This window comes from Eptatretus burgeri, chromosome 15 (assembly GCF_056783735.1).
Source record: "Eptatretus burgeri isolate ZD-2024b chromosome 15, Ebu_testis_v1, whole genome shotgun sequence".
Classification (NCBI taxonomy): Eukaryota; Metazoa; Chordata; class Myxini; order Myxiniformes; family Myxinidae; genus Eptatretus; species Eptatretus burgeri.
Window position 1 is genome coordinate 57034562 of NC_140975.1, and position 20463 is coordinate 57055024.

The 20463-nt window shown below is 45.3% G+C and overlaps 1 protein-coding gene across 1 annotated transcript in view; it reads left to right on the plus strand.

The window, feature by feature from the left end:
* Positions 1-20463, plus strand: part of LOC147012245 (uncharacterized) — a 230076-nt gene that overhangs the window by 88946 nt on the left and 120667 nt on the right. The gene's annotated exons all lie outside the window — the stretch shown is intronic.

The following is a 20463-nucleotide window of genomic DNA, read 5'->3' on the forward strand; positions in this document are numbered from 1 at the left end:
GGTTGTGATGAAGTGGACGAAGGGATGCATCGGCGTTGGGGACTGACCAGAATAGTGAACAGGGCAGCCACTCGATACCTGCACAATCTCCTATGATGGAAACTTCACCCCCACTCCCCCTTTCTCATCCCCCATTACGACTTCGCCACTGAGTATCGGCTGCACTGTACCAGAGAAAAGCAGAATCCACAGAGGGTGCAGCATCACAGTTGACAGGGGATTCACCAGCAGGAAAGGAAGCACACTATCACCTCCATAACAAACCTGTGCACCACATTCATGCTCAAGTGCGGGTAGAAACAGCAAGCAAATGGTGGTGTATGTGATCTGCACACTCCCGTCCCACAACCATAACCCTCCCAGAGACTATAGCGCAACCAACTGTATCATTCAAAGTATCGTGTGCGAGCCAGTATCTGCATTAAAGAGTAATGGGTTGATATATCATGCAGCATTGTGGTGAGATGTGTGTTGCTTGTCTCTGTGGTTCTGCAACCGCTCAAGGGACCTCTTCCTCATCCACTACTGCCATCTAGCAGAGTTTGTTTAAACTCCTTCAAATCTCAGTTTCACCCTCTCCCTGATGTATCAAGTGCATTCCATCTTCTTGGCAATCCTTGTTGTAACCATTGGAATGGCAAAGTACAGTGGGATTTGAAGGAGTTTAAACAAACTCCGTCTGTCTCAGCAGTTTTGATTGGCCACCATACGTTGAAGCTAGTGAATCATTGTAGTTGTATTAAACTTGGATATTTCTTTCTCTTCTTATTGAGGACATCAATTCCAAAATGGCTGTCTATTTCGTGTCAATTTAAACCTTTCTTTGTCTGCGTGGCCACTTCGCACTGCTCGTCCCATATTATGGCACAAGAGAAGCGTACTTGGCATGCACACGATGAAACAGATTTTGGGCCTGATAAACTATCTGCATTGAGTGGATGAAGCCGCCTGAGACTGGGTCTGGTCCTTCCTCTTTCTGTAAAAATTGGAGAAATAAAACCAAACAGCTTGGTTATTGGTGGATGTTATATACAGTACATGGATATTTCAACAAAAAGGCTCTTCTGACTAAACAGTTGGATAGACTCCGTCTATTCGGCATGAACTTAGCAGAGCTACAGCCCCCTACATCTACGTATCGTTGCACGACAGCCGATACCACGAAGACAAGTAAATTCTCGATTTTTATCGACCAATCCACCGCAAAGAGGAAAACATTTTTCAACTGTTCTATTAAATTGAGAATTTAATTCTCTTCCTGGTATTAGCTGCAGTACAATCCTACGGTGATGTATGTGGCTGTAACTCTGCGAAGCTCATGCCCAATAGACAGAACCCATGCAACTGTTTAGCCAGAAGAGCCTTAAAAAAAATTAAATGGTTCCTGGCTACCCCTATGACTGTTTTGTCCACAACAGACAGGTTAATGTGTGGCAGGCATTTCCTGTTGGTCAGGATGCATCATACAGCAATAGCTGGTGTGGCACTTGCTTCCTGGTACTCACTACAGTAATAGTAAGCCTGGTGGTGGCTCAGCGGTTAAGGTGGTGGCTTGGAATCCTGGTTGGGATCCCAGTTGTGATCCGAGTTGGGATCCTAGTTGGGATCCTTGTTGGGATCCCAGTTGAAATCGTAGTTGAGATCCTGGCTGGGTTCTGAGTTGGGATCCGAGTTGGGATCCTACAGTCCTGAGTTCAATCCCTGTTGGCCACTGCAACACCAGGGGGTTGACTCAGCCTGTCATCCTTCTGAGGTCGGCGAAATGAGTACCAGTGGACTGGTAATAGGGGCACTGCATCAGCGGCATATCCATGCCCCGAACCAATGATGCAAACAGCAGCCAAAAGACTGCACACGAAGGGAAGGGGCACTACATTAATGTGGTCTGGTGTGTAAGTGTGTGTTTACACAAAGATAATATAGAACGGTGAATATGCACGTGATCACCTGTACCACTGATTATATGGATCAAAAATCAAAAATGGGGGAAGCGAGAGAGCCAGGAAGCAAGCAATAGATGAAGAGCATGTTCAAACAGGAACACATCACAGAAGAAAAAGGACAAGTCCACAATAAGGGTTTTGCTCACGAATGTATAGATCACTCGGAAGGTCGTGATGAAGTGAACGAAGGGATGTATCGTTGTTAGGGATATACAATGTATGTATATGTGTGTATATATATATATATATATATATATATATATATATATATATATAAAAAAGATATATATATATATATATATATATATATATATATATATATATATATATATATATATATATATATATATATATATATATATATATATATATATATATATATATATATATATATATATATATATATATATATATATATATATATATATATATATATATATATATATATATATATATATATATATATATATATATATATATATATATATATATATATAGATATATATATAAAGATATATATATATATATATATATATATATATATATATATATATATATATATATATATATATATATACATATATGTCAGGTATGGGAGCATGTGCCAGAACAGCGCGTCGCTGCGTCCACTTTCCGCCGGTACTCCAGGGGCCTCCGTCTGGCCATCCCCCAGGCAGATGCCAGGCCCATCCCCATCTCCTTGAGATGATGGTCAACCTGCTGCAACCACGAGGCACGTGGTCGGCCCACTGGCCTCCTCCACTCATGAGACTCCCTCGCTGAGAGAATCTGGTGAGCAGGATCAGCGTCAGGAAAACGAGCCACGTGTCCATACAGCCGCAACTGACGCTCACGGACCATGCAGGTAACAAATCTCATCCGAGTTTCTCTCAGCAACCGCTCGTTGGACACAAAATCCGACCAGCGATAGCCAAGGATTCTCCGAAGAGACCTGGTACCAAAGGAATTAAGTCTCCGTCTCAGATCCTTGGTCAGAGTCCAAGTCTCGCATCCATAGAGCAAGACTGGAAGTACCAAGGACCTGAAGACTCAGACTTTCGTCCTCCCGCACAGGTACCGGCAGCGCCACACCCCATGATCCAGTGAATCCATGACTCCCCAGGCCCGACCCAGACGTCTATTGACCTCTGACTCGCAGCCAGCAGAGACATGAATATCACTGCCAAGGTAAGTGAATCTCTCCACGACCTCAACATCCTCACCACAAACAGACACAGACAGGACAGCAGCATCCAAGATGTCACCGAAAGCCTGGATCTTAGTTTTGACCCAAGAAACCCGTAATCCCAGCGGCTCCGACTCCTCATTCAGCACCTCGAGGGCCCCCAAAAGGATGTCTAAAGTCTCCGCAAAGATGACTGCATCATCTGCAAAATCAAGGTCCGAGATCTTCACATTCCCAAACGATGCACCGCAACTTGATCTCTCCGACATCCTCCCTAAAATCCAGTCCATACAAGTGCTAAAAAGTGTGGGGGCAAGTACACACCCCTGACGAACTCCAGTAACAACTGGAAATAAGTCAGAGATGGTACCACCACACTTCACAGCACTCTCAGTACCAGAGTAGAGTTCAGACATAAGATCGATCAGTTTTGGTGGCACCCCACGAAGACCAAGAATCCTCCAGAGGACATCCCGATTCACTGAATCGAACGCTTTACAGAGATCAACATAGGCTGCAAGCAGCCCCTGCCAAAACTCTCGTCTGCGTTCGGTGAGGACACGAAGGGCAAGGATACGGTCAATCGTTGACCTCTTTGGTGTAAAGCCTGACTGCTCTGGACGCTGGTGCTCAAGCAGATGGTGGCGAACCCTATCAAGAATTATCCGAGCAAAGACCTTGCCCGGCACTGAGAGCAGCGTCACCCCTCAGTAGTTGTTGCAGTCTTGGCGATCACCCTTCCCTTTCCAGAGAGGGACAACAAGGCCCCTCTTCCAGTCAGTTGGGATGATGCCTGTGTTCCAGGCAGAGCACAAAACTACATGCAACGACACAAGTGCAGCATTTCCACCAGCCTTGAGAAGTTCGGCATGGATGCCACAGATCCCTGGAGCTTTGCCCAGTTTCAAATGGTTCACCGCAGCCCGTGTTTCCACAAGCGAAGGTGGACCACAGTTGATTCGAGGGTCAGGAACAGGGATTGTAACACCCTTGACGTCCAACTCGACAGCTGGGGGATCAGCCTGGTACAACCGCTCAAAGTAACCGGCCCAGCGGGCCTTCACTTCAGACTCCTCTGTCAAGAGCCTACCACTCTGCTCGAACTGCAGTGCTCCGAGGGATGGGCTTGGATGAACGTAATGCGCGAATTCCCCTGTAAGCGGGACGAGAATCACCTGTCCACAGGTGATGCTCTACCCCCTCACAGATTCCTCGCACATAGGCCTACTTGTCCACCCTCAGTGCACGTACAGTTTTACGCCTCAGCTCCCTGAACAGCTCAGCTCTGCCATTTAGCCTGGCCCTGTGACTCTGGTCAATGGTATCCAGTGTCCCTTGAGAGACAAAATTCTTCTTTGCCCTGCGGTGAACTCCAAGACATCCACCGGCAACATCAAGGATGGTGGTCTTGAAGGCGCTCCACAACTCTTCAGGACCCCCCAAAGCACCCAGACCCCCCAAGTGTCCACTCAGCCTGTTCGCAAACTCCTCAGCTACTCTCTCATCCCTGAGCTTGGCAACATCCAGCCGAGGCTGGGATGGTACCATTCTCCAGGATTTAAAGTGCAGCTTTAGAGTTGCTACAACAAGCCTGTGGTCAGTATTGAGGAACTGAGCACTCCGGTAGACCCTGCAGTTCTGGATCATCCTCCAACGACCATCAATGAGGACATGGTCAATCTCCTTTGCCACACCACCAGCTTTGGAATACCAAGTCCAGCGATGAGCTTGTGGGCGCTGAAACCATGAACCAGCCACCCTAAGTCCATGACTTCTTGCAAAGTCAAGGAACTTAGTGCTATTCTGGTTCATAGTTCCTGACCCATGGGGACCAACACACACCTCATAACCATCCCTATCAGTTCCAGTCGAGGCATTGAAATCCCCCAAGACTAGAAGTGTATCTCCTCTGGGGCACTGATCAACCACAGACTCGAGTGTGGCGTAGAATGCATCCTTCACGGTGAGATCGCTCGCCTCAGTCGGAACATAAACAGAGACCAGGGAAATGACACCTAAGGAGTGACGAATCCTTAATCTCATAATACGCTCGTTGACCTGTGTTACCTCAATTATCATTGGGGTAAGCTTATTGGACACAGCTACAGCAACTCCTTGGGTATGGTAACCATCAGAGCGACCAGACCAATAGGAGGTGTAACCACCCACCATTATCTCGGCGCAATCCGGTCTCCGAACCTCAGAGAGAGCTGCAATCCCGATGTCCAAACGCTTGAGCTCAGATGATAACAGAGACAGGTGATCATCCTCTCTTCGGGATAGGACATTCCAGGCACTCACCCGAAGGGACCGCCTCAGGTTAACCCAAGGAGACCGCCATCTGGTGGACGACACCTCAGCACCACTCCGACACACTCTCCCGCAATCTGACCCAGGGATGTTACCCCATGGTTTCCCTCCTATCATCAAAGATTGGGGGTCTCGAAGGCTTTGCCCCAATCCTGTCATCCGGTAAGCTGCCCTGCGAAGGGAAGCTGCACAGGAGGTACTCCCACGGAGTGGGTTTTCAGATTTTTTTGGGTTTTTGTGTTTTGCGGAATGAAGGGTTTTACGGTGGCCGGAGTGCAAATCCTGCCACCAACGTCCTAATAAGAAGTAACCCAACTGCAGGAGGACGTCCGCAGACACAGTTGGGCACTAGATATGGATGGCCGTTGGCTCACAAGGAGCTCCTCCGCCCTTTGACAGGTTTTGTTTTTAATCCTGCTGGGTGTCCATATCCAAACACCCTCCTCACCAGAAAACCTGGTGGGGGAGACGGTTTAGTCGCCGACAACCCAACCATGGAACAGGTTAGTACAGGTTTACATGGTACCTGTAGCAGGTCACAGATCGAACCTGACCTGACCTGACATATATATATATATATATATATATATATATATATATATATATATATATACATATATACATACATATATATATATATATATATATATATATATATACATATATATATATATATATATACATACATATATATATATATATATATACATATATATATATACATATATATATATACATATATATATATATATATATATATATATTGTTGTGGGTCGGGGGTCGGGTGAGAAGACCACGAGGGGGGGAAAGCTATCTCAGCGAGGGACAGTGAGGTGACCAAGGATGAGCCTTGATAAAGGATAATAAAATAAGGGGTGTTTAAATGAACCCAAACACCCAATTTTCTTCCATGCACCCCCTTGGAGTTCCCTTAGTATGCTTGCAAAGTAAAGTTTCAGGCCACAAGGGTTCATGGCTTTGGAGTTATGGAGGAAGCACACACACTGACATTTATATATACATATATATATATATATATATATATATATATATATATATATATATATATATATATATATATATATATATATATATACCGGGCGTAGTGGCGTGCGCCTGTAATCCGGCTACTCGGAGGCTTGGGTTGGAGGATCGCTTGAGGACGGGGGCTCTGCACTGGGCAGGGTGTAGAGCAGCCCGGAATCATGGCGAAACCCAAATCCTGATCCCTGTGTCGTAAGAGGCGACCAGGGTTGCGTCAGGAAGGGCATCCGGCGTAAAACCTGTGCCAAATCAGTATGCGGATCATAACGGATGATCCGCTGTGGCGACCCCTAACAGGAGCAGCCGAAAGATGAACAACAACAACATATATATATATATATATACTGCCGGGGTATGCTTACACATTGTAAGCAATAACGAACTGTGCTTCCCTATTGTCTCGGGATGCTCACCTGCATTAATTTGTTTTATTTTTTATTTATTTGTTTTCATTAATTTACATTGTTATCATTGTGGGGGTAGATGGAGGAACTAATAGAGAATTTAGCATTGAATATAGTTTGTTCAGTGGACGTGTAAGAGGCAACTTGATGTAATTTAGTCGGTAGACTGTGAGCTTAAGTGTTACGTGTCACCACACGGGTAGGGGGGGGTGGTACGGTGTTAATTAGGAAGGGAGTAAGAATAAGCTTCCCCAGTGTGTAATTGTCCCCCTGTGACTTTTCCCTATGCCTTTATAACCAAAAGCATGATAAGAAACAAGCAAACGTGCCGAGCAGGCAGAAGCCCCGCCTCCAAGGGTGACAGCGGGTGGAGTCACACCCCCGAGGCTGATGATTGATGGGCGTGATGTCAGAAGCTCGCCGAGCAGGCAGAAGCCCTGCCTTCTGGGTTTCATTTGAGCAGGCCATGCCCCGGAGACAGAGGATTGTTTGGCATGACGCCTGAAGAGGAAGAGGGTGTGGGGGGGGGCATCAAACTCAATATGACGAGAGATGGGCAGAGCACACGGATGCGGTCAGTGTGAGGAACGCATGAGGCAGAGTTGATTTCGGAAGAGGACAGAGATGGGAGTTTAGGGTGAGCACACGCACGAAGCAAGGCACTGGCCGTTGGCTCTTTGTTGAGTTGTGAGAAACGGACTCCGAGCCTCGTGTATGTCATAGCGGGTCGGTGAGGATGATTGATGCATGAATCAGCTGCAATGGGCTATGAGCCTTGGTGTTGAGTGCCGCTCATGGAGTGCCTGGCTTACGTTTGTCCTGCTACGTTAGAAGTGCCATTTTGCGCGAGTATGCACGTGCTGGTGTAAGCGCCTCGATTCCAAGTTCCACAAAGACCAGCTCTTGGCCAAGCTAAGTACAAGAATAGTTGAAAGGAAGGATTTTCTTTTTAATTTGTTTTCCCTTTGTAATTGAGTCCGTGTGAAGAGGCGCCTCGACTTTAGGATTCATTTACTTCATTATTATCATTACCTTTTGAATTATTGTCCTTTGTAAATATTTGTTTATTTTCATTAAAATGTGTTCATTTGAAGAAACTGTATCCGTGTATTTGTAGTGGGGTTCGAGTGTAAACCTCCCTTGTGCTGTGCTTTCCCGTGCCCCCGTCCCTCCGAAATTGCGCCCTGCCCCTCACGCCCGCGTTATAATCTCCGAGGATCAACGTGTCCACCTCCTATTAATCATATCGGCTTCGGTATCCATTGGCACGCAAAAAATTTTCAGCTTTCTACCTCACCCGGAAGGTCCCGAACTTTAATATCAGTCAGCGAGTCTGGGGTTAGAATGAGCTTTATATATGAGATATAATTTATTTTTTTTTCCCAAGAAAGGTACATCCAACAAAAAAAGGAACTGGATCTACTCTGCTAATTTAAGTAATAAGCAAGACCAGAAACTCCACCAACAATACATTCATGCGTGCACCGCACCTAACAGAAACGCCACCAACCACGCAACGCCCACGTCATCACATCCAAGCCGGACACGAACCCAGCCGTGTTCGTGTCCCAGAAACATAAAAACACCAACAAGCACACACACACACACACACACACACACACACACACACACACACACACTCACCCCCATACATCCAATGACAGATCATGAGTAAGTAATAAAAAAAGAGCAGAGCAGACCATCGGTTATGCGATTTGATATTTACTTGTTAAGGTTTGGGAAAAAAAAAAACAAACACTCCTCAATAGACCTCGTGCACCAGTACGTGACCGGAAATGAGTGGTAGCCTTGGGAATAAAAGCGGACATGTGTTTAGAAGCGGTATCTATTGGCCTGAAGAAGCTCGGTGGGAAGCGGGTGAAACGTCGTCTGGGACCAGGACTGCTCTTGCTTATTATGTAAATTAGTAGAGTAGATCAAGTTAGTTTTTTTAGTTGGATGCACATTTCTTCTTTTTAAAAATGTATAATCCGAACCTCCCAAATGTTATATCATACACCAAAGACGAGTGCTGGCAGACAGCTCCTCCAGCTTAACATCCTTGCAATGGATGGCGCACACACCGACGCCTCACCCTGCATGCGAAACACCGGGTTATAGCTGGGTCGACATTCTGACCTGGGCTAGACAGCTTTCAGCTATCCCGCCAGCGTATGCAAATTTTACTGCATATGCGCTGATTTGTGTGCATCAACCAATTGTTGAACAGCACAAACTGCATACCCCAGAGACAGAAATTGGCCATGTCTATCAAAGCTTTTCAAAGTGTATGCCACATCAGCACAAGAGTTGGAGATTGGGGGGAGCGGAGAGACAAATGAGGACCTCCATCAGTTTCTTGTTTCTGCCGACAACAGCACACTCTTGGCGACGACGCCGTTGGTCGAACAAAGCTCATCAGAAACTTAACATTCAAGTCACCTTTTACCTATCATGGGGACTCAAAAATATGTGTCCCCATCATGGCCATTGTGGCACAAATTTATGGTGCAAGTGTTGCCTGCCACTGGTCGTGTGCTTTGTGGTGCTCCCACATGTTAGACATCACAGCAAATAAACATTGGTGATTGGTGCTTGAAGCATGGTATGTGAAAGGCCATGGAGGTGGTATAGTCAGTGAAACAATTGACATCCCGAAACAATACTATACATTACTAAATGTGACAGATACAGGATGGTCCAAAGCAGACAGAACGAGCAACGTAAGCACATACACCACACCGACGTGGTAGGCAAACATCACCACAACACTCTGGCATGCCACATCAGCACACTGCTTCACTTCAACAAACACTTTGTGGCACACACATTCACTTATAATATCTATGCCTGCTCACCTACAAAGCTCATGACCAGCTTGCCAGCACACTCTACCGATACACTACCCAGGTAACCCAGAAAAGAGGGGAGCATTGACATGGTGCTCTCCCGGAAGTGCACGAGCACAGAGATGTCCACATATCTGTTAATATACACCCATATTACACCAGATCACACCACCTCTGACTCAGGAAAGAGCAGAACCACAATGATGATGACGTGGCTTTACCCTGACACCCTAAATATATATATATATATATATATATATATATATATATATATATATATATATATATATATATATATATATATATATATATATATCCACGCTTTGGCACGTGGCCGGAAATACGTTGCAAATCCGATATCAAATTAAGTGTTGGCCTTCTAACTGAACAATCACCTTAAATTTCTTATTCTGATTCCATACCAGGCCATGAACTTTCACACGCCTCTCATCTATGACTATTTTCAGCAATGTTCACAAGCACTCTTAAACAACACATATTATCCCCTATCATAAAATGCTTATTATAGGAACAAGTTGGTATTTCCGAGAATGAATGAGGACCAACGCGTGCATGAATAACCAAGTTGTATTGGCCGATATGAAAAACAAATGCACAAGCCTGACCTCTTTCCTCCGTCCCCTGATGCTGCTCCATTTCCTTCCTCCCCCACTGGTTGTCTCTTCCCTCTCTTGCTCCCCCTCCCCCGCCCCGACTTCCTCTACTACTCCTTCCATATGTGCTGCTCTTCCTCCTCCCTTCCCAGGTCACTGTCTCTCTTTCCCTCTTCCCGGCTGTTACCCCTTTTTACTCCCCTCCCCTTTCCCCTGCCTCAGCACCTTCTCCTCAATCCCTTTCTTCTCAGTTATCACGACTTTATTCACCTGGTTTACAACACCTGTGGTCTCCCCATCAACAACTCTGACCTCGTCTGCCAGATGAACTACAATATTATATCGCCTGATTTTCGATGCTCTTGTGAAACAAACCTCCCTCACCAATAATGGACTCTACTCCTTCATGTTGTTTCTTCTTTTCTATATTCTTGCTGCTATCTACTACAAGTTGACTTGCCTTGCACACAAGAGGGGGCCTTACTATCTCATCTATGTTTCATAACACCCTTCCCCACAGTCCTTGTACCTCACTTACCTCCACCTGCCCAACTTCCTTTCCTCCCCCCCCCCCCCACAGATACCTCTGCCAGGTTTCGTTTCTGTAACACTGTTCTTTGGTGTGTGCCCTCTGAGTGGCTGTAGTGACTCCGTTTATGAAGGCCGCTCTCCTGACATGCTCTCGCTCCAATCCACTGACTTTTGCTTTCTAGTGTCCATTTTGTGGTGACTTGTACTGACTCGAGGTTGACTGACTGGGTGTGGCGGCTGTCACAGTTCAGACCTGATGTGAAAGCGAAAGCCTTCAGCAAGGTGGCAAGTCTCACCCAGGTGATTAACTTTCCATTGTTGAGTTCACCAAATGACTCACCCTCTCTGTTTAATTGAGCAATATCAAACTTTCCTAATAGCCTTTCCTGTTCTTTATCTGCTCTTCTCAGCTACTCAGACCATATGCGATTAAAGCTGTTTCTTTCATTGTGTCTGGCAATTGAAAAAAGTGCAAGTTGGCCAGGTGTATGATTAGCTGTCTCTGGTATAAAGGTATAAAGTATAAACCGGCCCAGTTTAAAGTTTGGTGTTCCATTTTCTGAACCAGCCACATAGGTAGGTTCTTCACGAGTTGACAGAATCTGGAACTCCTGACACAAGAGCTTATTCCGCCTTATTACTACCACCGAAGGTGGACTTAGGTTATGTTTTCATCCCTGTCTGTCTGTCTGTCTGTCTGTCTGTCTGTGAGCAGGGTATCTCAAAAGCTCTGGACGGAATCGGACAAAACTTGGTGGATGAGATGGGTATCTGAAAAAGAACAAGCCGATTAGATTTCGGTTAAGGTCCGGATGCAGATCCGGCCTGTCAGTGCGATACAACACGTAAACTGTTCAGCATGGCAGAGGTGCTGTATGCGCTCCACCAAGTGCCGTTCTACGGGGTGAGCCATAAGTCCCAGAACACGGTTTTAGCTGCTTATACAAGATTTGTTTCTACCATCTACCAGGGTGAGCTATAAGCCCCAGGTGTAATGAAATATTTCAGTAATCAAGATGGATGAAGATTTCATTTTGACGGTGCTGGCTTTTCAAAAACTCTCCTTGATGTCTTCTTGCACCAGTTTCATCGTCTTGTTTGTGTTTCTCCTCTTGTGGTACCACACCATTGATACCAGCCTCTCTGCCACTGTAAATGGACTGGTGTCTGCCATCTTGGTTTGATGTATTATTTGTATTATCTGAAACCCTAGTGCTAAAATGGTGTCCTAGAACTTATGACTCACCCTTTAGTTCATAAATGCATTACCTTTCTCAAAATCTCTTGTATCTGTGGTGTGCAGAAGCTTTCAGTGAGAAATAACAATGACACTTCTCACCTTCTCTACCTGGAGGACTAATCTTACCAATGGCAATATGTCCTGCAAGATCAGAATCGGTGTTTATCCACCCTGAGGACAAATGGAGCCAAACACCAGTTTACCTGCGGTCATATCTTTCAATTCAAGTTCCATCCTGTTAGTTACCTGGAAAGACTTCTTCATGAATGTCGTCTTCCTCTGTTCCTTCACTCATCAAGGGTTTTTGTAACTGCTCTAGATTTTCTCAGGAACAAAGCTTGTGATTAGGTAGCATTTTAAAATTGTGTCTTTGGAGGGGGAGAACGCTTCAATTCCCATTCTTCTTCATTTGTACGCAGCAGAAAGCTGCGAGGGAGCATCATTGGCTGAGGGCACGGCTGTGCCGCTGATGCAATAGCCTTTGCTGACTAGGGCAGGAATTTGTAATTTGTTCATGGTGCTGGCGATAGCTCGCCTACTCTTCGCGAAGGGCACCGTGGGATCTTTAACGTCCACCAATGAATATTGGAAGATGGGACGCCGTTTCACGTCCATCCGAGGGATGGCACGCACATTGATGAATCACCCTGTCCGTGAAACACCAGCATGTCAGTTTACAGCTAGACAACTTCGAGGTGAGTGTACGTACCTCGAGGCCATCCTGTGTCAGCCCTTTGGTTCCCCTAAAGAAGCTTGAAAGAAAAGCTTAACTGTTACTGGTATTCATCGGTATCGGTGCACTCATCCTCAACACCTGTATGGCTGAGCTGATTACTCCTCTTTCTATGGTATATTCTGCTATAAGATAGTTTTTGGATGGTTGTGTTCTTTCACTTTTAAAGGTAGCTGATACACCTCGATTTAGAAGAAAAGTGCCAAGACCATCCTCATGAACTACAGACCGGTCAACCTTATTCCCATCGTCAAGATAATTAAATCATTAATTCAACTGAACCCGTGGTCACCCTATGTCGATAGAAAAAGCCTTCAAACCCTGTACTGTCGAAAAATCTCAGACCATTAATATTGTTTCTCTCCCGTCTACTGCACTCTCGACATGCTCGTGCTAAGCCAGTAAGGGATTGAGGTCCTGCATCTCAACCAAGAGGTCAGGTCAGTCTCGCTGGCCATTTCATAAGCATCATGTGGCACCCATCCTTGGCCATAAAACTTTCCACGAAGAGCATGCAGGGCCCTCTCTTTGACGAGCTGGTACATTTGCTTCATTTCCCAGAAGCATTATGTTGCTTTGGATGTTTGTTGTCTCCTACCCTACCCTACCTACCCTACGGAACTTGTCACTCAGTGCGGCGTCCTGGATCTTCTTGTGTTCATGGTTTACATCAATGATCTTTCTGCCTCTTTGGAAAAATGTCTATCACTTTACAGTCGACTCCACCATCATTTTCTTTGCTTTTACATTACTTCCATTGCTCTTGAAATTGGCAAGGTGCGGCTGAATTCTCGTCTGCTGCTTTGGAGAAAAGAAGAATCTGATCGATCACTGAGAAGCTACCAAGTCCCACGCACTCATTATGTTTCTCGAGTTTGACTTCAGAACTCCTTGCATTAACAATTTGCCATAACCGTTTTTGGATCAATTACATTTCCAAGATGGCCTCTAGGACAGAACAGAACCTTGGAATTATTCTAAGAGCCATGAAGTCATTCCTTCACCGCTCTCAACTTCCAACTGTGTCGACGGTCTTTATCCACAGTACCATAGAGTATGCTCTTGTTTATGGAGTGATGCTGCTAAATTGCACCTTGTACCCGTGGAGCTGTCACTGGAGTCTAAAGATCTGAACACTAAGGGACTACAACAGCTGGATCTGCCACGTGACTTCTACGTCCAAAGGCCCACGGCCTGTTTTTCCCATAGCAGGTAAATTGCTAGTCCAAGCAGCCCAAGTCTACGACCTCGAATCTGGATTTGTCCCCACTCCCTGTCTGTTCGAATGTTTATCTCTGCCGTGGCCTACCAATTTTAATGTGTTCATTCAGTAACCCATATAAAAGCCTGGTGTTTGTTCATGTGGCTCGGGTGGCTGACTTGGGATCTTAAGGTCCTGAGTTTGAGCCCTGTTGTCCACTGAATTAACACCAGGTGGGGTTTACTCAGCCTGTCATTCTTCTGAAGTTGGCGAAATGAGTACCAGTATACTGGTATAGGGGTACTGCATCAGTGGCAGAGCCACACCCCAACACAATAATGGCTACCTGGCAGCCAAGCTGCCATATGGAAGAAAAAGAAGTGGAAGTAACCGGTATGGAGTACCCTGTAATGCACAGTTTGGCCACTTCAGATTATCTACATGAGGCATGTTCTAAGTTACTATACCCATCACTTCTGGTGAGCATGATACATGAAGTGGGAGTGTGCTGTTGTGCAACACATCCTCATCAGTAGATTTCAGTTGTACATTAACTGCACTTCAAGTCCAAGCTATACATGCAACAAGCAAAGATCAAACTTTGTTGCAATGCAAGTAGTTGTTTTCAAGAGTATGTATCATGCAAGGCATTTGTTTGATCAACTTTTGACCGGTGTGAATTGGTATGACAACGTGGCTTTCATGAAGTAACATCAATATAATCCATTAACTATTGCATATACTTCCCATCTTATGAAATGATATGGTGTTTTGGGCCATAATATTCACAGTTAGCACACTTGTCTTTGAAATGTCTACTACTCTGAATTTGATTCCCAACCCAGCTATAAATTGTCACTTTGGTACTTCTCATTAACAGTTCACTGAGTGAACTGTTAATCAGACAGGACTTTAAGCTGAGGACTCTTCTGCTTGCACTGGTCGATGCTGGTGGACCGTAAAGATCCCACGATGTCTTTCATGAAGAGTAAACGGTTGTCAGTGGCACAGTAGCCAGATTATATCTTCCTTCCCTGACCACTACTGCAAAGGCAACGTTAAACTAATCGGTACAATCCTTGCTGTTCTTCTGCTTCTTTAGTGTGATGATGTATACAATAGAACTGTAGGTCGAGTGATGAGAACCACTTGATTGCAGAGTCAGTGGCTTCATGTGTTTCTGCGAAGGACCCACATGAATCTCCTCTCTGCACAATCTTGCACTACGTGTAGGACTGTCTGATCCTGAGAGATCAGAGCACTCCACTGGCATCTGTTTAGCTCGAAGCCTGGGAGGCTCCTGGGTGGGGTCTGAGATTAGCTGGCCATTTGAAACCGATGCCTTTTCCAAATTGCTGGCACCACAACTCCTTGCTGCTCATGTTAGCTGCTCTCGTTCTCCTAATCCAGAAAGGCTTTTGTGACTTCAGTCGAGGTCTTGGAAGGTTCACAAGCTCTTCATGGATGGGCAAGTTAACATTAGTCTCGACACAGAGTTATTCTCGAGATGTTCGTACTTACCTGCAAATGTCCCGGGTGTGATGTTGTTCAGGACAAATAGCTAAGGTAAAGGGGTTGAAGTCAGGGTGCAAGAGATGATTGTCATTGGAGAGTTCAGGAATAGCATCAAGACGTTTAGTATGACTGCTCCCGGCCTAGACAGGTGCACAGTACTCTGCAGTCGGGTACACAGGAGCAAAAGTGGAAATGCAAAGGCTGCGTGTACCGGTTCCCTGGTTCGAGCCTGCCATTTTGCAGATGATCGATACCCTGGTTTTGGTTTGCTGACAAAATCGTTTTCTGATATCCTCCATATTTCAGGCTGTGATCCAAAGTGACTCCCAGATATTAGGATGTTGTTCATTGCAGACTGGCGGACACAGAAGGAGACATACAGTTTGGCATTAGCCAGGCGATTGCTCAGATGGAACACAGTTCAGTGGTTTTTCATGGGTTGGGACGGAGTCTCCATTGAGTGAAGAAAAAACTTTGAGGTGATTGGTGAGAACTCTGCTCACGTGATCAAGTGCAATTGGTAGGCAAGGGCAAGGTCGTCAGCATAGGAAAACTTCCACGAGGTAGCCACAGCTGGGTCAATTGTGTATATGTTGAACACCATAACTCTCATGTCATTGCTCAGCATATCCTGCCCCGCATCCATTTTCGCCTTCATGCCAGTCCTTGTTCTCTCAAACATGGCCATGAAAGCATTTCATTGCTAACTCACGTCAGCTCTCCCAGCAACGTGACCTGCTGCCTTGCTGCATTTACTCCTGCTCCACTGGAAGCACTGGGCTGACTGATTTGGGGTGGGGGGGAGGGGAGAGTGGAGGCCGCCAAGCAGTAGGGACAACTCCGCTGCATCCTCTATTGGTTTTTCCTCAGTGCTGTCCTCCAAGAATACAGGAGTATCCACCCATTCTAGAACCACCTGGTCCTGATCGCCTTGATCCGACATAGTGCTACCTAACAATTTCTCCCGAACTCGCTCCTTAGTTTTATAGGCACAATCGCTCACACCTCAGGTCCAAATCGACATGCCTAACACCACTGTTACGGTCTTTGGGGGAGTTACAAATGCCACACTCCTTCATTGTGACGGTCGTGAGTCAGATAACTCTGAAACCCAACAAATCTATAAAAACACCATGGACACCATCGACAGCACTCACCTCTGGCCGGATCACTGTGCCCAGGGACGGTTTACCGTACCATTGAGATGAATGAGGCAGATGGGGAACTGTGCCTGCGGCTAAGTAATGACTGCGAGTTGGCCAAGCGAACCAACGCTATGTATCGCACTATTGTTATCTAATGGGATGATTGGTTAATTGAGCTAATTATTCCCAGAAGTGCTATCTTGGACCAAACCCAAGCATGATAAGTCAAGACACAAAATCAACTCTTTCATTAATTTATTAAGCACCAAGCAATTGAGCAGGAAATTGGTGGGAGGAATGGCAGTTGGGGAATTAAAATGGGAAAATGGTGAGAGAAATCAAGATGAAACAATGAAAGGCATATAATAAATTTACAAGCACCAATACATTCCCCTATCTCCTATGCGATAAAACCCGCACTTGGATGCTTGACAACAATGACTTAGCACTATAATAAATGGATCCAGACACCCGAAGGAAGAAAAGAGAGTGTGGGAAGAGGGCTTAAGAAATTCAGAGTATGAGAAATGAAGTGTGGGGTCTACTACACAGCCCGGCACACCTTCAGTCACCTCGGCAGAGGCTACCATCCACATTGCTTGGCAGTTCGGGCTTGCCTCCCCACAGGACTCCTTCCTCCGCTGTCATCACACCCATTCGTGTGTGTAGAGAAACTGTGCGACATCGGCGAGCTGAACGCGATGATCTGCATGCCTGCGCGGATCTCGTGCCGTCGTTCGAGGGCAGGCGACGACTTTGAGGCAGCGCGATGATAGCCAAGTGAAATGAAAGCGCGCCAGGGTCATCCGAAAAATCCGTGAGAAAGAAAGAAAGTGAAAAGAGTCAGAAAGATGGAAAGAACGTCAAATAATGAAAAGGAAAAAGTCAGAAAGAGAAGCAGAAGCGTCGGAGTGAGTTGATGTCTGGTTGTGTAAAAGGCGTGCAGATGGAACAGAGCTGAAATGGTCTCAACTTCTACTTATTCAGATTCCTCTTCAGTTCTCTTGTGGTAAGTTCTGTTCTGTCTCATCAGCTCTCCCTCTCTCTATGGGCTCGATCTTCCTCTGTTCTCTCGTCTCTGTGTGCTTTCCCCTTTTATTCACTCCCCCCTCATTGTTTCCTCCGCCTGGCATCCTCTCATTGGTGCAGGGTTTACGGGGACAGATGAGCAGCCAATGATGGTTGTTCATGGTGCATCGCTTCCCTCGTTGTGGCAGCACTTGATTGGCAGAGCTGCACCACAGAAAGGGGGAGGGGAGCTTTGAAACTTGCACTCATTTACTTCGTAACTGCGCTTGCCTCCCTTAAGATCATGTTCACCTATCCACTAATGAACGAGCATATCGATGCGAGTTTGAGTGTGTTTGGCGTGAAACAGTGCGATATGGAAGTTAAAGAAGGAAAGGACATGAAACTAATCCAACTCACAATCGCAACGCCCATTTATCCACATGAACATGATATAACTTAATTGCTAAACAGAACACTAAGGCATAACTAACTTTAATCCTATGTGAATGTGCTTCATTTTCATCCAGAAGGTGCACGGAGTTCTCTCTGGACTCGCAACCATCGCAATGCTATTGTGACGTGGCTTCCAGAACAATCAGAGGCACATTTGGTTGGCCATATTATGAAGAAGGGGATGACTGCTGTGTCGTGTCTTTTGCATACTTTAGCATAGGGCCATCTGTTTTGTACCCAAGTTGATGACGTGGTGTGGTGGGGTTTTTGGGTGTTTCACATAAAGGAGGTTTGGTTGATGAGAATAAACCTGCCTGATTCACGCACTTGTGGTGTTCATGAGTCTACGGACACAACAGTGACCTTCAAAGCTTCTCTTCCACCACTGAGGTACTGGAGGACAGATCTAAACAAAGGGGAGAATGGGTGAGTTGTCAGGTAAGGAATGCATCAGACACCCCGAAACATCTCCTGCCACGAGACAAAGCTTACTGGCCAGCAGCGATGAACAAATGGACAATGGCACTGATTGGCCTGTGCTCAGATTAGGTGATTGTCAATTTCGCTATTTGTTTCCAGAGCTAGACCAAATCATCTCTCACGAGTAAAGCTCACAAAGACGGGAGGAGGTGGGGGTGAGTGGATGATAAAGGTCGTTTGACAATATGCATCAAGGATTGATAGACAGCTGGCTGAATATTGCAGTGTTTTTAGAATGTGAGAGATGTGGTGGACGTGCTATCTTTGGTGATCAAGAGGTTCGCTGCTGGAGAGTACCGATCGAGTTTAGGCTTCACTCAGGCTGTGTGTGTGCTGGACTTGTGCTCTCTCAGTTGAACAGACTTCCTGCTTGGGAAGCATAATGGATGAGCTGTTTTGTGCCTTGCTGCACTGGTACTGGTAATTCTATAGTCCTGAGCTTAGCATGTTGTGTATTAAGGGGCCGGTGTGCTTCTGAGTTCCCAAGTGATTCAGATGCCCAGGGCCAATGCCAATTCTCAAGACACACCAGTCTGAACTCTACACAAGCTCTGAGACAGGAAATTCACACCCTCACTCCCCTCTTTTGAACTCGTAATCTACTGGCATCAGTTGAGATTTTTTTTATCCTGTCTTCACCAATTGTGCCATTAAAGAAACAACCTGGATCCATTGTATGTTGTTTTATGTTTTCCTTTCCATGTATTTGTGTCCGTAAAGGTGTATGGGTAGAATTTAGAAATGTGCTGCAACGGAATGTTCACACTGTAGATTTCCGAATTGTAAACACTCATTCATTCCGTCCTTGCTCGTTGAATTGATGCCACCTGGCTTTGTTCGTGCATGCAAATTCACATCGTACCGCACCTCGACAATTTGCCTCGAAACTTAGAGCTGGACACAGTTGATGTGTACAACATCTGGATTCTCATTTGCTTACTTTTGTTACCGATGCCACCAAAGGTGGATGGAGGTTATGGTTTCATCCCTGATTGTTTGTCTGTCTGTCTGTCTGTCTGTCTGTTTGTGAGTCGCATATCTCAAAAGGTTATGAACGGAATTGGAGGAAAGTTGGTGGACAGGTTGGTTGTGTGACAAGGACGAATTGATTAGGTTTTGTTGAATTTCTGGATCTGGATAAGAGAATTTATTTTTAATTTTTGGAGTAATACTTCACTATTGAGAGACGGGGCCACGACTACTAATACTACGTCGACTCAGGCCTAAAGGGACAACATCGGGCAATATGGGGCCAAAAACGATACATAGCATGATATTTAAAAAAGTTGAGGACACTAAAAAAAAAAAAAAATTCAGATGAAACTTGGTAGATGAGTTGTGTCGGTGATGAACAAGCTGATTAGATTTTGGTTCAGGTCCAGATGCAGATTCGGCCTATCGGTGGGATACGAAACGTAAACTGTTCAGCCCGGCGGAGGTATGCGCTCTACCGAGTGGTGTTCTAGTTATTTTGTAAATGCAATTTGAATTTGAATGCCTCATTACTGCACATTTGATTCTATCCAATTTTCTCGGAATCTCGGACTAACTTTTTGTGTAATTGTATGTTCACTGCCTAAGCTTAGAGACTTAGTAAAACAAAAAACAAAAAAGAGACTTGGTGACCAAGATCGTCAATACAAAACTGAAGGATGTGCACCTCGTTCCCTTTTACTTCTTATGAAACTCAAGTTTTAAACTTAAGATATAAATTAAGTTTTAAACTTCTCATTATTCTTCAGTGCAAGTCACAGTTTAAGTTTTTAAACTTTCAGAATGATAAACTGAAAATAAAAAACCCCAA